The sequence below is a fragment of the Crinia signifera genome, chromosome 19 (assembly GCF_055691185.1).
Source record: "Crinia signifera chromosome 19, ASM5569118v1, whole genome shotgun sequence".
NCBI classification, from domain to species: domain Eukaryota; kingdom Metazoa; phylum Chordata; class Amphibia; order Anura; family Myobatrachidae; genus Crinia; species Crinia signifera.
This window is the reverse complement of record NC_139226.1, coordinates 5,124,013-5,141,518: the sequence shown is the minus strand read 5'-3', so window position 1 is coordinate 5,141,518 and position 17,506 is coordinate 5,124,013. Positions and strand designations below refer to the sequence as shown.

Genomic DNA, 17,506 nt, shown 5'->3' with positions numbered 1-17,506 from the left:
TAATATGACAGACAGACAGGTGTAATAAAGGTATAATATGACAGACAGACAGACAGGTGTAATAAAGGTATAATATGACAGACAGGTGTAATAAAGGTATAATATGACAGACAGGTGTAATAAAGGTATAATATGACAGACAGACAGACAGACAGGTGTAATAAAGGTATAATATGACAGACAGGTGTAATAAAGGTATAATATGACAGACAGACAGGTGTAATAAAGGTATAATATGACAGACAGGTGTAATAAAGGTATAATATGACAGACAGGTGTAATAAAGGTATAATATGACAGACAGGTGTAATAAAGGTATAATATGACAGACAGGTGTAATAAAGGTATAATATGACAGACAGGTGTAATAAAGGTATAATATGACAGACAGGTGTAATAAAGGTATAATATGACAGACAGGTGTAATAAAGGTATAATATGACAGACAGGTGTAATAAAGGTATAATATGACAGACAGACAGACAGGTGTAATAAAGGTATAATATGACAGACAGGTGTTACATAGTAGGTGAGGATGAATAAAGACTTGCGTCCATCTAGTTCAGGGCTGGGCAACACCGGCCCTCCAGATGTTGATGAACTACATATCCCAGCATGCCTTGCATCAGTTTCAGCATGGCCACAAAACTAATGCAAAGCATCCTGGGATGCACTAATGCACTAACATCTGGAGGGCTGGTGTTGCCCAGCCCTGATCTAGTTCAACCTATGTCCATCTAGTTCAACCTATGAACCTATAAAGGTATAATATGTCAGACAGGTGTTATAAAGGTATAATTTCTGACAAAATCCTTCTTAGATGGACAAAACCATGTGCACTGCAGGTGGGGCAGATGAAACGTGTGCAGAGAGAGTTAGATTTGGGTGGGGTTTTACTTCAAAGTGAGATCTATATTGCAGTGTAAAAATAAAGCAGCCAGTATTTACCCTGCACAGGAACAAAATAACTCACCCAAATGTAACTCTCTCTGCACATGTTACATCTGCCCCCCTGCAGTGCACATGGTTTTGTCCATCTAAGAAGGATTTTGTCAGAAAGAGTGAACTAGAATAAGGCCCAATATGTATAAAGCAGGACTATACATTAATATATTTCGTTAGATACATTTAGGACACAACAAATTGCATTCACTTCCCCACGTCCGTTCCCTGAGCCCCCTGCAGTAAGGTCCCGGGTACGGCCGGTTCCAGCACGTAGAACCACGTAATATAGCTGCATTCATACATCAGTAATCACATATTATAGTCCTGGATAGAAGGTGAAGACTCCTAAAATAAGTCCCATAGCAGCAGACTGTAGGCCTCAGTACATTGTAATATCTTTATGGGTGAGAATTGAGGGTAAAATGGGCCTTTGTGCTAAATATAGTATAAATGGCACTATAATGGGAACTACTGAGGAAGAGAGGGATCTAGGAGTCACTATTTCAGGGGACGTAAAGGCAGGTAGGCAATGTAACAAAGCAATGAAGAAGGCAAGTCAGATGCTTGGTTGCATAGGGAGAGGTCGAATGATCCTTACACTGTGTGCAGGGGATACGGTCGTATTGTCGACCCGACTTAGGTCAACAGTCATTAGGTCGACACCGTTGGGTCGACAGGCAACAAGGTCGACATTGATGAAGGTCGACAGGTGTCTAAGTTGACATGGGACAAGGTCGACATGGTTTTAGGACGACAAATGCGTTAGGTCGACATGGGCTAAGTCGACAGGTCGCGAGGTTGATATGGGTTTTTTGGCTGTTTTTTTGAGACATGTGCCGACAGGCGGTATTTCATGCCCTACCATCCACTAGGGCATGGTGGGAGAATTAAATAGTGTGCTGAGCACAGAGAGGCACCGTGCCCGAAGCATCGCGAGCGAAGTGAGGGGCTGCGGTCGACTTCCAACTGTGTCCATGTCGACTGTGTCAACATTCGGGTAAAAAACGGAAAAAACCCATGTCGACCTCGCGACCTGTTGACCTAACGCATTTGTCGACCTAAACCCATATCGAACTTGTCCCATGTTGACCTAGACACCTGTTAACCTTTATCCATGTCAACCTAGAACCCTGTCGACCTTGCTGTGTCGACCCAACGGTGTCGACCTAATGACTGTCAACCTAAGTCGGGTCGACAATACGATCCACACCCATCCGGGACGAACTCATCGGCTGCGATAGAATCAGGCAAATTGGGGCCAGAGCTGACGTCATGTGACTTAGCCTAGAACACCTGGCCACGCCTGCACCTTCTTGACACGCCCAGAAAACATCCAGTTACTGCCCACAAACGCCGGCTTCCTGTCAATCAACTTGCCAACGGCCAACGATCAAAAAAGTATCAGGATTATGTCACAGGACGGCCTCAGGCATGTCTACTATGGAGCATGTGCGATCGTGTGATCAGGTCTGAAGAACTCCCCATAGGCTTAGTACATGGAGCCAACCGTGCTGGATTAGGGTTTGCAGGCAAAAGCTAACGCAGCAGCCGCGTCTGTTGGCGCCACTGCAGGCTGTAATCCCTGGGTGACCGCGGCCGCCATGCATCTGCAGTACCAGTCCGGCGCATGCGCACTGTACTGAACAGCGGGATATTGTAACCTGAAACATACACACACACACACCAACACACACGCACACACACACACCAGCACACAATCAGGCCCTGGATGAGTAACATAACATCAAAGCAAACACAAAATGGAAACTAATTATGTAAATAACATATATCTACCCGCTGTTTATTTAAACAAATATATTTTCTAGGAAAACCTGCACCAGAGTTGGGGATATCATATGGGAGGGTCTGAGCCGGTACTGGTAGCACCCCAGTCCTTTTCTATGGGCCTGGGGCGGGTGACGCGGGCTCAGTGCCCCCTCCAGTCTCAGCCGGGGGGAGTGGTAACATTATACATAGAGATGACATAGTCTACGCCAGCTGGGAACAGAATAACTTTCTATATTTAGGAATGTCTCCCCGTCCTGTGGCTGGGACCTGTCAGATACGTACTAGGCCCCCAGACACCTCTACTAGTGTGTCCTATATAGAGAACCAACGTCTGTGTGTGCATAGGGTCAGTATATGTCTAAAGACTACACCTATATATATATATATAGGGTCAGTATATGTCTATAGACTACACCTATATATATATATATATATATATATATATATATATATATAGGGTCAGTATATGTCTGTACACTACACCTATGTATATATATATATAGGGTCAGTATATATCTATAGACTACACCTATCTATCTATATATATATATATATATATATATATATATATATAGTCAGTATATGTCTATAGACTACACCTAATATATAGGGTGAGTATATGTCTATAGACTACACGTGTGTGTGTGTGTGTGTGTGTGTGTGTGTGTGTGTGTGTGTGTGTGTGTGTGTGTGTGTGTGTGTGTATATAGGGTCAGTATATGTCTATAGACTCCACCTATCTATATATATAGGGTCATTATATGTCTATAGACTCCACCTATCTATATATATGGTAAGTATATGTCTATATACTACACATATCTATATATAGGGTCAGTATAAGTCTATAGACTCCACCTATATATATGGTCAGTAAATGTCTATAGACTCCACACATATATATATATATATATATATATAGGGTCAGTATATGTCTATAGACTACACACACAGATATATATATATATATATATATATATATATATATATATGATCCGTATATGTATATAGACTACACCTATATATATATATGTATATATATATGATCCGTATATGTATATAGACTACACCTATATATATATATATATAGTCAGTATATGTCTATAGACTACACCTATCTATCTATATATATATATGGTCAGTGTATGTCTATAGACTACACCTATCTATATAGATATTTAGGGTCAGTGTATGTATTATGTATGTATGTATATATATAGGGTCAGTATATGTCTATAGACTACACCTATCTATATATATATATATATATATATAGGGTCAGTGTATGTCTATAGACTACGCCTATCTATCTATATATATATATATATATATATATATATATATATATATAGGGTCAGTGTATGTCTATAGACTACACCTATCTATATAGATATATAGGGTCAGTGTATGTATTATGTATGTATATATATATATGGTCAGTATATGTCTATAGACTACACCTATATATAGGGTCAGTATATGTCTATAGACTACACCTATATATAGGGTCAGTATATGTCTATAGACTACACCTATCTATATAGATATATAGGGTCAGTGTATGTATTATGTATATATATATATATATGGTCAGTATATGTCTATAGACTACACCTATATATAGGGTCAGTATATGTCTATAGACTACACCTATATATAGGGTCAGTATATGTCTATAGACTACACCTATCTATATATATATAGTCAGTATATGTCGATAGACTACACCTATCTATATATATATATATACGTATATGTCTATAGACTACATCTATATATATATATATATATGCTCGGTACAGTTATCGGCAATGCTCCATCTGTCTCTATACAACACACAAACTAAGGGCCTCATTCAGGATGGCTCAGTAAGCAGCGGAAATCAGTTACACCTGGTGGGATTGGAGAGACCTCGGCGCTGCAGAACCCTGTGACGCCATATAAATAAAGGGTTATAATACCATGGCAGTTACACACTGATTGGCTGCTCCTTTACCTATTGACACTTTATCAATCCCCAAAGCTTAGGACATCTCCCCCTGACGACAGCATCATTGGTTACTACGGCATCTTTCTCCTCAGCACCGGTTGTACTAAGCCCCCCCCCCCCAGTGTATTACATAGCATCGCACTCACTGACAGTTACATATATCGTCCCTTCTCCCACTGTGCAGTCCCTTCTAAAGGCTCATACAGTGATGGTCGCAGGGGTAGCAGGACGCTCTGCCAAGCCGTCCACCCCGTCGCTCATATGCTTTCAGCTGAAAAGTTGCCCAGTGTGTACGGCGCGGCGATGATGCGGGGGCGTACATCACCAGGCCATACATCTGCTGGTGTGCACTTTTAGTGTGCAATTTTCAGCCCAGCGACTTTCCCAGTCATCACTGTGCATACATGCTGGGCAAAAATACCCAGTGTGGATGGACCTTTAAGGTCTACAGCATACAGTATATTTTCTCCCCGACACCCAGTAATACAATAGCAGCCTGAAACTGAGGCTTCTATAACCAGTAATACGGTACCAGCCTGAAACCAGAGCTTCTATAACCAGTAATACGGTACCAGCCTGAAACTAGGGCTTCTATAACCAGTAATACGGTACCAGCCTGAAACTGAGGCTTCTATAACCAGTAATATGGTACCAGCCTGAAACTAGGGCTTCTAATATCAGTAATACGGTACCAGCCTGAAACTAGGGCTTCTAATACCAGTAATATGGTACCAGCCTGAAACTAGGGCTTCTAATACCAGTAATACGGTACCAGCCTGAAACTGAGGCTTCTATAACCAGTAATACGGTACCAGCCTGAAACTGAGGCTTCTATAACCAGTAATATGGTACCAGCCTGAAACTGAGGCTTCTATAACCAGTAATACGGTACCAGCCTGAAACTAGGGCTTCAAATACCAGTAATATGGTACAAGCCTGAAACTGAGGCTTCTATAACCAGTAATACAGTACCAGCTTGAAACTAGAGCTTCTATAACCAGTAATACGGTACCAGCCTGAAACTAGAGCTTCTATAACCAGTAATACGGTACCAGCCTGAAACTAGGGCTTCTATAACCAGTAATAGGGTACCAGCCTGAAACTGAGGCTTCTATATCCAGTAATACGGTACCAGCCTGAAACTAGGGCTTCTAATACCAGTAATACGGTACCAGCCTGAAACTAGGGCTTCTAATACCAGTAATACGGTACCAGCCTGAAACTAGGGATTCTAATACCAGTAATACGGTACCAGCCTGAAAATGAGGCTTCTAGAACCAGTAATACGGTACCAGCCTGAAACTGAGGCTTCTATAACCAGTAATATGGTACCAGCCTGAAACTGAGGCTTCTATAACCAGTAATACGGTACCAGCCTGAAACTAGAGCTTCTATAACCAGTAATACGGTACCAGCCTGAAACTAGAGCTTCTATAACCAGTAATACGTCACCAGCCTGAAACTGAGGCTTCTATAACCAGTAATATGGTACCAGCCTGAAACTGAGGCTTCTATAACCAGTAATACGGTACCAGCCTGAAACTAGGGCTTCAAATACCAGTAATATGATACAAGCCTGAAACTGAGGCTTCTATAACCAGTCATACAGTACCAGCTTGAAACTAGAGCTTCTATAACCAGTAATACGGTACCAGCCTGAAACTAGAGCTTCTAAAACCAGAAATACGGTACCAGCCTGAAAATAGGGCTTCTATAACCAGTAATACGGTACCAGCCTGAAACTGAGGCTTCTATAACCAGTAATACGGTACCAGCCTGAAACTAGGGCTTCTAATACCAGTAATACGGTACAAGACTGAAACTAGGGCTTCTAATACCAGTAATACGGTACCAGCCTGAAACTAGGGCTTCTAATACCAGTAATACGGTACCAGCCTGAAACTGAGGCTTCTATAACCAGTAATACGGTACCAGCCTGAAACTAGAGCTTCTATAACCAGTAATACGGTACCAGCCTGAAACTAGAGCTTCTATAACCAGTAATACGGTACCAGCCTGAAACTAGGGCTTCTAATATCAGTAATACAGTACCAGCCTGAAGCTAGGGCTTCTATAACTATTAAGACGGTACCAGCCTGAAACTGAGGCTTCTATAACCAGTAATACGGTACCAGCCTGAAACTGAGGCTTCTGTAACCAGTAATTCGGTACCAGCCTGAAACTAGGGCTTCTAATACCAGTAATATGGTAGAAGCCTAAAACTAGGGCTCCTCTAACAAGTAACATGGTACTAGCCTGAAACTAGGGCTTCTATAACCAGTAATATGGTACTAACATGAAACTAGGACTACTAATACCAGTAATACGGTACTAACATGAAACTAGGGCTTCTAATACCAGTAATATGGTACTAGCCTAAAACTAGGGCTCCTCTAACAAGTAATACGGTACCAGCCTGAAGCTAAGGCTTCTATAACCAGTAATACGGTACCAGCCTGAAGCTAAGGCTTCTATAACCAGTAATACGGTACCAGCCTGTAGCTAAGGCTTCTATGACCAGTAATACGGTACCAGCCTGAAGCTAAGGCTTCTATGACCAGTAATACGGTACCAGCCTGAAGCTAAGGCTTCTATGACCAGTAATACGGTACCAGCCTGAAGCTAAGGTTTCTATGACCAGTAATACGGTACCAGCCTGTAGCTAAGGCTTCTATAACCAGTAATACGGTACCAGCCTGAAGCTAAGGCTTCTATAACCAGTAATACGGTACCAGCCTGAAGCTAAGGCTTCTATAACCAGTAATACGGTACCAGCCTGAAGCTAAGGCTTCTATAACCAGTAATACGGTACCAGCCTGAAGCTCAGGCTTCTATAACCAGTAATACGGTACCAGCCTGAAGCTCAGTCTTCTATAACCAGTAATACGGTACCAGCCTGAAGCTCAGGCTTCTATAACCAGTAATACGGTACCCGCCTGAAGCTCAGGCTTCTATAACCAGTAATAAGGTACCCGCCTGAAGCTAAGGCTTCTATAACCAGTAATACGGTACCAGCCTGAAGCTAAGGCTTCTATAACCAGTGATACGGTACCAGCCTGAAGCTAAGGCTTCTATAACCAGTGATACGGTACCAGCCTGAAGCGAAGGCTTCTATAACCAGTGATACGGTACCAGCCTGAAGCGAAGGCTTCTATAACCAGTGATACGGTACCAGCCTGAAGCGAAGGCTTCTATGACCAGTGATACGGTACCAGCCTGAAGCGAAGGCTTCTATGACCAGTGATACGGTACCAGCCTGAAGCTAAGGCTTCTATGACCAGTGATACGGTACCAGCCTGAAGCGAAGGCTTCTATGACCAGTGATACGGTACCAGCCTGAAGCTAAGGCTTCTATGACCAGTGATACGGTACCAGCCTGAAGCTAAGGCTTCTATGACCAGTGATACGGTACCAGCCTGAAGCTAAGGCTTCTATGACCAGTGATACGGTACCAGCCTGAAGCTAAGGCTTCTATAACCAGTAATACGGTACCAGCCTGAAGCTAAGGCTTCTATAACCAGTGATACGGTACCAGCCTGTAGCTAAGGCTTCTATAACCAGTAATACGGTACCAGCCTGAAGCTAAGGCTTCTATAACCAGTGATACGGTACCAGCCTGAAGCTAAGGCTTCTATAACCAGTGATACGGTACCAGCCTGAAGCTAAGGCTTCTATAACCAGTAATACGGTACCAGCCTGAAGCTAAGGCTTCTATAACCAGTGATACGGTACCAGCCTGAAGCTAAGGCTTCTATAACCAGTGATACGGTACCAGCCTGAAGCTAAGGCTTCTATAACCAGTGATACGGTACCAGCCTGAAGCTAAGGCTTCTATAACCAGTGATACGGTACCAGCCTGAAGCTAAGGCTTCTATAACCAGTGATACGGTACCAGCCTGAAGCTAAGGCTTCTATAACCAGTGATACGGTACCAGCCTGAAGCGAAGGCTTCTATAACCAGTGATACAGTACCAGCCTGAAGCGAAGGCTTCTATGACCAGTGATACGGTACCAGCCTGAAGCGAAGGCTTCTATAACCAGTGATACGGTACCAGCCTGATGCGAAGGCTTCTATGACCAGTGATACGGTACCAGCCTGAAGCTAAGGCTTCTATAACCAGTGATACGGTACCAGTCTGAAGCTAAGGCTTCTATAACCAGTAATACGGTACCAGCCTGAAGCTAAGGCTTCTATAACCAGTGATACGGTACCAGCCTGAAGCTAAGGCTTCTATGACCAGTGATACGGTACCAGCCTGAAGCTAAGGCTTCTATGACCAGTAATACGGTACCAGTCTGAAGCTAAGGCTTCTATGACCAGTAATACGGTACCAGCCTGTAGCTAAGGTTTCTATGACCAGTAATACGGTACCAGCCTGTAGCTAAGGCTTCTATAACCAGTAATACGGTACCAGCCTGAAGCGAAGGCTTCTATAACTAGTAATACGGTACCATCCTGTAGCAAAGGCTTCTATAACCAGTAATACGGTACCAGCCTGAAGCTAAGGCTTCTATGACCAGTGATACGGTACCAGCCTGAAGCTAAGGCTTCTATGACCAGTAATACGGTACCAGCCTGAAGCTAAGGCTTCTATGACCAGTGATACGGTACCAGCCTGAAGCTAAGGCTTCTATGATCAGTGATACGGTACCAGCCTGAAGCTAAGGCTTCTATGACCAGTGATACGGTACCAGCCTGAAGCTCAGGCTTCTATGACCAGTGATACGGTACCAGCCTGAAGCTAAGGCTTCTATAACCAGTGATACGGTACCAGCCTGAAGCTAAGGCTTCTATAACCAGTGATACGGTACCAGCCTGAAGCTAAGGCTTCTATAACCAGTGATACGGTACCAGCCTGAAGCTAAGGCTTCTATGACCAGTGATACGGTACCAGCCTGAAGCTAAGGCTTCTATGACCAGTGATACGGTACCAGCCTGAAGCTAAGGCTTCTATGACCAGTGATACGGTACCAGCCTGAAGCTAAGGCTTCTATAACCAGTAATACGGTACCAGCCTGAAGCTAAGGTTTCTATGACCAGTGATACGGTACCAGCCTGTAGCTAAGGTTTCTATGACCAGAGATACGGTACCAGCCTGTAGCTAAGGCTTCTATAACCAGTGATACGGTACCAGCCTGAAGCTAAGGCTTCTATGACCAGTGATACGGTACCAGCCTGAAGCTAAGGCTTCTATGACCAGTGATACGGTACCAGCCTGAAGCTCAGGCTTCTATAACCAGTAATACGGTACCAGCCTGAAGCTAAGGCTTCTATAACCAGTGATACGGTACCAGCCTGTAGCTAAGGCTTCTATAACCAGTAATACGGTACCAGCCTGAAACTAAGGCTTCTATAACCAGTGATACGGTACCAGCCTGAAGCTAAGGCTTCTTTAACCAGTAATACGGTACCAGCCTGAAGCTAAGGCTTCTATAACCAGTAATACGGTACCAGCCTGAAGCTAAGGCTTCTATAACCAGTAATACGGTACCAGCCTGAAGCTAAGGCTTCTATAACCAGTAATACGGTACCAGCCTGAAGCTAAGGCTTCTATAACCAGTAATACGGTACCAGCCTGAAGCTAAGGCTTCTATAACCAGTAATACGGTACCAGCCTGAAGCTAAGGCTTCTATAACCAGTAATACGGTACCAGCCTGAAGCTAAGGCTTCTATAACCAGTAATACGGTACCAGCCTGAAGCTAAGGCTTCTATAACCAGTAATACGGTACCAGCCTGAAGCTAAGGCTTCTATAACCAGTAATACGGTACCAGCCTGAAGCTAAGGCTTCTATAACCAGTAATACGGTACCCTTCTATAACCAGTAATACGGTACCAGCCTGTAGCTAAGGCTTCTATAACCAGTAATACGGTACCAGCCTGAAGCTAAGGCTTCTATAACCAGTAATACGGTACCAGCCTGTAGCTAAGGCTTCTATAACCAGTAATACGGTACCAGCCTGAAGCTAAGGCTTCTATAACCAGTAATACGGTACCAGCCTGAAGCTAAGGCTTCTATAACCAGTAATACGGTACCAGCCTGAAGCTAAGGCTTCTATGACCAGTGATACGGTACCAGCCTGAAGCTAAGGCTTCTATAACCAGTAATACGGTACCAGCCTGAAGCTAAGGCTTCTATAACAAGTAATACGGTACCAGCCTGAAGCTGAGGCTTCTATAACCAGTAATACGGTACCAGCCTGAAGCTGAGGCTTCTATAACCAGTAATACGGTACCAGCTTAAAGCTAATAAACAAAATTGGTCAAAATATCTTTCAGTGCGTTTGCGAAGAACGGCGAATGATGATGCGCATACCCGCCAGTTCATCATGCAGCCGGACCCCACGTCAAGCACAATGTGACCAATAACTGTGCTTGATGTGGGGTCCGGCCACCAGACCTTCAACGCCCAACTCCGCACCCCAGCCACGCATTTAGGATCCACCCCCTAGGAATCTGTGGTGGATATAATGTAAGAGAAGCCAATGGGCGGTGGGCATTGCACCAGCGGAGCTTACAATCCATCTCCTGGCCTGCTGTACAGGGGATTACTGCAATGGGGCTGATGCTGATGACGCAGCGCTGACATTGCTGGCTCTCTGTCCTCGTGTACAAGGCCGCACCACTCACTATTGTGCCATCATTAGTACCGCAACTTGGCTGTGGTGTATTAGTCGGCAGAGAGGAGGTCGACCATGAATGGTTGACAGTGAAAAGGCCAACACAAGAAAAAGGTCGACATGGAAATGGTTGACATGAAAGGTTTGACGTGAGTCCACATGGATAGTACAGTATGAAAAATTTCTGTGAAAGAAAAAAAAAGGCGTGTCAACCTTTTTATGTGTGAACAGTTTCCATGTCGACCTTTTGCTTGTGTCAATATTTTGTAAATGTCAACCTAGTGCATGTTGACCTTTTCACCATGTTGACCTACTGACTGTCGTTATATAACGCGTCAACCTATCAACCGGAACTTACTCTGCCCCTTCTGTCAGCCTGCCCGCCACAAGGAGGCACAGACAGCGGGCGCTGCCATAAGATGACGTACCTCTGTATCACACTACAGCCCAGCACACGTACCTCTGTATCACACTACAGCCCAGCACACGTACCTCTGTATCACACTACAGCCCAGCACACGTACCTCTGTATCACACTACAGCCCAGCGCACGTACCTCTGTATCACACTACAGCCCAGCACACGTACCTCTGTATCACACTACAGCCCAGCACACGTACCTCTGTATCACACTACAGCCCAGCGTACGTACCTCTGTATCACACTACAGCCCAGCGCACGTACCTCTGTATCACACTACAGCCCAGCACACGTACCTCTGTATCACACTACAGCCCAGCGCACGTACCTCTGTATCACACTACAGCCCAGCGCACGTACCTCTGTATCACACCACAGCCCAGCACACGTACCTCTGTATCACACTACAGCCCAGCACACGTACCTCTGTATCACACTACAGCCCAGCACACGTACCTCTGTATCACACTACAGCCCAGCACACGTACCTCTGTATCACACTACAGCCCAGCGCACGTACCTCTGTATCACACTACAGCCCAGCACACGTACCTCTGTATCACACTACAGCCCAGCGCACGTACCTCTGTATCACACTACAGCCCAGCGCACGTACCTCTGTATCACACTACAGCCCAGCGCACGTACCTCTGTATCACACTACAGCCCAGCACACGTACCTCTGTATCACACTACAGCCCAGCGCACGTACCTCTGTATCACACTACAGCCCAGCACACGTACCTCTGTATCACACTACAGCCCAGCGCACGTACCTCTGTATCACACTACAGCCCAGCGCACGTACCTCTGTATCACACTACAGCCCAGCACACGTACCTCTGTATCACACTACAGCCCAGCGCACGTACCTCTGTATCACACTACAGCCCAGCGTACGTACCTCTGTATCACACTACAGCCCAGCGCACGTACCTCTGTATCACACTACAGCCCAGCGCACGTACCTCTGTATCACACTACAGCCCAGCGCACGTACCTCTGTATCACACTACAGCCCAGCGCACGTACCTCTGTATCACACTACAGCCCAGCGCACGTACCTCTGTATCACACTACAGCCCAGCGCACGTACCTCTGTATCACACTACAGCCCAGCGCACGTACCTCTGTATCACACCACAGCCCAGCGCACGTACCTCTGTATCACACTACAGCCCAGCGCACGTACCTCTGTATCACACTACAGCCCAGCGCACGTACCTCTGTATCACACTACAGCCCAGCGCACGTACCTCTGTATCACACTACAGCCCAGCGCACGTACCTCTGTATCACACTACAGCCCAGCGCACGTACCTCTGTATCACACTACAGCCCAGCGCACGTACCTCTGTATCACACTACAGCCCAGCGCACGTACCTCTGTATCACACTACAGCCCAGCGCACGTACCTCTGTATCACACTACAGCCCAGCGCACGTACCTCTGTATCACACCACAGCCCAGCGCACGTACCTCTGTATCACACCACAGCCCAGCGCACGTACCTCTGTATCACACTACAGCCCAGCACACGTACCTCTGTATCACACTACAGCCCAGCGCACGTACCTCTGTATCACACTACAGCCCAGCACACGTACCTCTGTATCACACCACAGCCCAGCGCACGTACCTCTGTATCACACCACAGCCCAGCACACGTACCTCTGTATCACACCACAGCCCAGCGCACGTACCTCTGTATCACACTACAGCCCAGCGCACGTACCTCTGTATCACACTACAGCCCAGCGTACGTACCTCTGTATCACACTACAGCCCAGCGTACGTACCTCTGTATCACACTACAGCCCAGCGTACGTACCTCTGTATCACACTACAGCCCAGCGTACGTACCTCTGTATCACACTACAGCCCAGCACACGTACCTCTGTATCACACTACAGCCCAGCGTACGTACCTCTGTATCACACTACAGCCCAGCACACGTACCTCTGTATCACACTACAGCCCAGCACACGTACCTATGTATCACACTACAGCCCAGCACCCGTACCTCTGTATTACACTACAGCCCAGCACACGTACCTCTGTATTACACTACAGCCCAGCACACGTACCTCTGTATCACACTACAGCCCAGCACACGTACCTCTGTATTACACTACAGCCCAGCACACGTACCTCTGTATCGCACTACAGCCCAGCACACGTACCTCTGTATTACACTACAGCCCAGCACACGTACCTCTGTCTACAGCCCAGCACACGTACCTCTGTATCACACTACAGCCCAGCACACGTACCTCTGTATCACACTACAGCCCAGCACACGTACCTCTGTATCGCACTACAGCCCAGCACACGTACCTCTTTATCGCACTACAGCCCAGCACACGTACCTCTGTATCGCACTACAGCCCAGCACACGTACCTCTGTATTACACTACAGCCCAGCACACGTACCTCTGTATTACACTACAGCCCAGCACACGTACCTCCGTATCACACTACAGCCCAGCACACGTACCTCCGTTTAACACTACAGCCCAGCACACGTACCTCCGTATCACACTACAGCCCAGCACACGTACCTCCGTATCGCACTACAGCCCAGCACACGTACCTCCATATCGCACTACAGCCCAGCACACGTACCTCCGTATCGCACTACAGCCCAGCACACGTACCTCCGTATCCCACTACAGCCCAGCACACGTACCTCCGTATCGCACTACAGCCCAGCACACGTACCTCCGTATCGCACTAGAGCCCAGCACACGTACCTCCGCATCGCACTACAGCCCAGCACACGTACCTTCGTATCGCACTAGAGCCCAGCACACGTACCTCCGCTTCGCACTAGAGCCCAGCACACGTACCTCCACATCGCACTACAGCCCAGCACACGTACCTCCGCATCGCACTACAGCCCAGCACATGTACCTCCACATCGCACTACAGCCCAGCACACGTACCTTCGTATCGCACTAGAGCCCAGCACACGTACCTCCGCATCGCACTAGAGTCCAGCACACGTACCTCCGCATCGCACTACAGCCCAGCACACGTACCTCTGTATTACACTACAGCCCAGCACACGTACCTCCACATCGCACTACAGCCCAGCACACGTACCTCTGTATCGCTCTACAGCCCAGCACACGTACCTCTGTATTACAGTACAGTCCCCCATACACTGGTATGGGACTATCACCAGCCCAGACATTGGGACCACCAGCCAAGACATTGGGACAACCAGCCAAGACATGGGGACCACCAGCCCAGAGAGGGGGACCACCAGCCCAGACAGGGGGAGCACCAGCCAAGACATGGGGACCACCAGCCCAGACAGGGGGACCACCAGCCAAGACAGGGGGACCACCAGCCCAGACAGGGGGACTATTAGTCCAGACAGGGGGACCACAAGCCCAGACAGGGGGAGCACCAGCCCAGACATAGGGACCATCACTAGCCCAGGCAACTGGACCACCAGCCCAGACAGTGGGACCACCAGCTCTGACATGGGGACCATCACTAGCCCAGACAGGGGGACCACCAGCCCAGACAGTGGGACCACCAGCTCTGACATGGGGACCATCACTAGCCCAGGCAGGGGGACCTCCAGCAGCTCTCACACTGGATTCCTCATCCTATGCGGGCAGCGCAGACAAAGGGTGTGAGCAGCACAATGCTGTGCAGTGGGGGGTCTGTGCCCGGCCATTGTGTGCGGGGACCCTTCTCACTGGGAGGGGGCTGGTGACTGGGACAGACGGAGGCACCCACCTTATACAGCAGCAGCGGCGGCGGCGGCCGAGCCGGCGGAGATACAATGTATCCAGCAGCGTCTCCTGCTCCGCACCTGCTGGTGTCACACACAGCCCCATGCAGCAGCCAGGACACACCGGTGCCTGCCCGGGCCCGTCCCCTTCTATTCCCAGCCTGCAGGCCAGCCAATCCCCGGGCACTGCTGCTGCTGCTGCTGCTGCTGCTGCCGTCCCCCCTATACCCAGGCTAGCCAATCCCTGCCATCCCCCATATTCCCAGGCAGGCCACGCCCCTTCTCTGGTGGGAACCAGCATCTGTGCCCAGTAACACACAGAGGCAATGGGACCTGTACCAGGCGCCACCTGTGTGACCTGCACATCATTCATTATTATCCTTTATATGGCGCCACAAGGGATCTGCAGCGCCCACTTACATACCACCTATAGATATAAGCAAAACAAGAACATATTATTATTATTATTATTACTGGTATTATTGTTATTATATTATTTATATGGCGCCACAACGGATCTGCAGCGCCCACTTACTTAGCAGCTACACATATAAGCAAAACAAGAACATATTATTATTACTGTTCTTATTATTACTGTTCTAATTATTGATATTATATTATTTATATGGTGCCACAAGGGATCTGCAGCGCCCACTTACATACCACCTGTACATATAAGATTGACAGCCCCCCCGCCTAGCGTTATACACATACACACAACTGCACACACCTGGCGTCCAGGACCCAGCGTTATACACACCACCCCCCTGCCCTGCGTTATAAAACACCACACCCAGCAACACACACCCTCAGCCAGCTCCGCCCCCCCCTCACACAGTAATTGGACCATCGAATGATTTCTAAAGCGCTTGCAGATCTAATGCACCCCCCTGTGCAAACGCCCAGGAGAGCGATGGAACTAGAATAACCTCCTATCTGAGAATGTGCGTCTCATCTAAGATGCGTGGAAAGATAAGCGGTACTGTGCGGCGCTCCTCATAGGCAAAATACACAGATACTGAGAATAACTACCAGAATACAGGGTAAGATAAGTGGTACTGTGCAGTGATCCTCATATGCCAAATACACAGATACTGAGAATAACTACCAGAATACAGGGTAAGATAAGTGGTACTGTGCAGTGATCCTCATATGCCAAATACACAGATACTGAGAATAACAACCAGAATACAGGGTAAGATAAGTGGTACTGTGCGGCAATGCTCATATGCCAAATACACAGATACTGAGAATAACTACCAGAATACAGGGTAAGATAAGTGGTACTGTGCGGTGATCCTCATATGCCAAATACACAGATACTGAGAATAACTACCAGAATACAGGGTGAGATAAGTGGTACTGTGCGGTGATCCTCATATGCCAAATACACAGATACTGAGAATAACTACCAGAATACAGGGTAAGATAAGTGGTACTGTGCAGTGATCCTAATATGCCTGATACACAGATACTGAGAATAACTACCAGAATACAGGGCAAGATAAGTGGTACTGTGCAGTAATCCTTACATACAGAATAATCACATATACGTAGAATAACATTCAGTTTAGAGGGCAAGTGGTACTGTGTATCACTACATGTATAACATAGATACTGAGAACAATATCCAGTACACAGGACAAGAGGAATGTTATTGCACAGTTATCCTTACATATAGAATAACCACATAAATATGGAATAAGGTCAGGTATAGAATGGATGAGAAGTAATACTGTGCATCAATCCTTTCATACAGGATGATCACATAGACATGGAATAAGTTCTAATATAGAATGGAAGAGAAGTGATACTGTGCAGCGATCCTTACATAAAGGATAATCACATATACATGGAATAAGTTCCGGTATAGAAGGGAAGAGAAGTGATACTGTGCAGTGATCCTTACATACAGGATTATCACATGTACATGGAATAAGGTCCGGTATAGAAGGGAAGAGCAGTGATACTGTGCAGTGATCCTTACATACAG

The 17,506-nt window shown here is 46.7% G+C and overlaps 1 protein-coding gene across 2 annotated transcripts in view; it reads right to left on the bottom strand.

Annotated features, from left to right (window-relative positions):
* ARHGEF10L (Rho guanine nucleotide exchange factor 10 like) overlaps window positions 1-15,694 on the bottom strand; it is a 112,843-nt gene extending 97,149 nt beyond the window's left edge. Inside the window, exon 1 of one of the 2 annotated variants that reach the window (XM_083161879.1) lies at window positions 15,519-15,694. The gene's annotated coding sequence lies outside the window, so the exon portion shown is untranslated. The remainder of the gene's footprint in view (window positions 1-15,518) is intronic. The other variant, XM_083161881.1, reaches the window with a different exon arrangement.
* Between the last annotated feature and the right edge of the window lie 1,812 nt (window positions 15,695-17,506).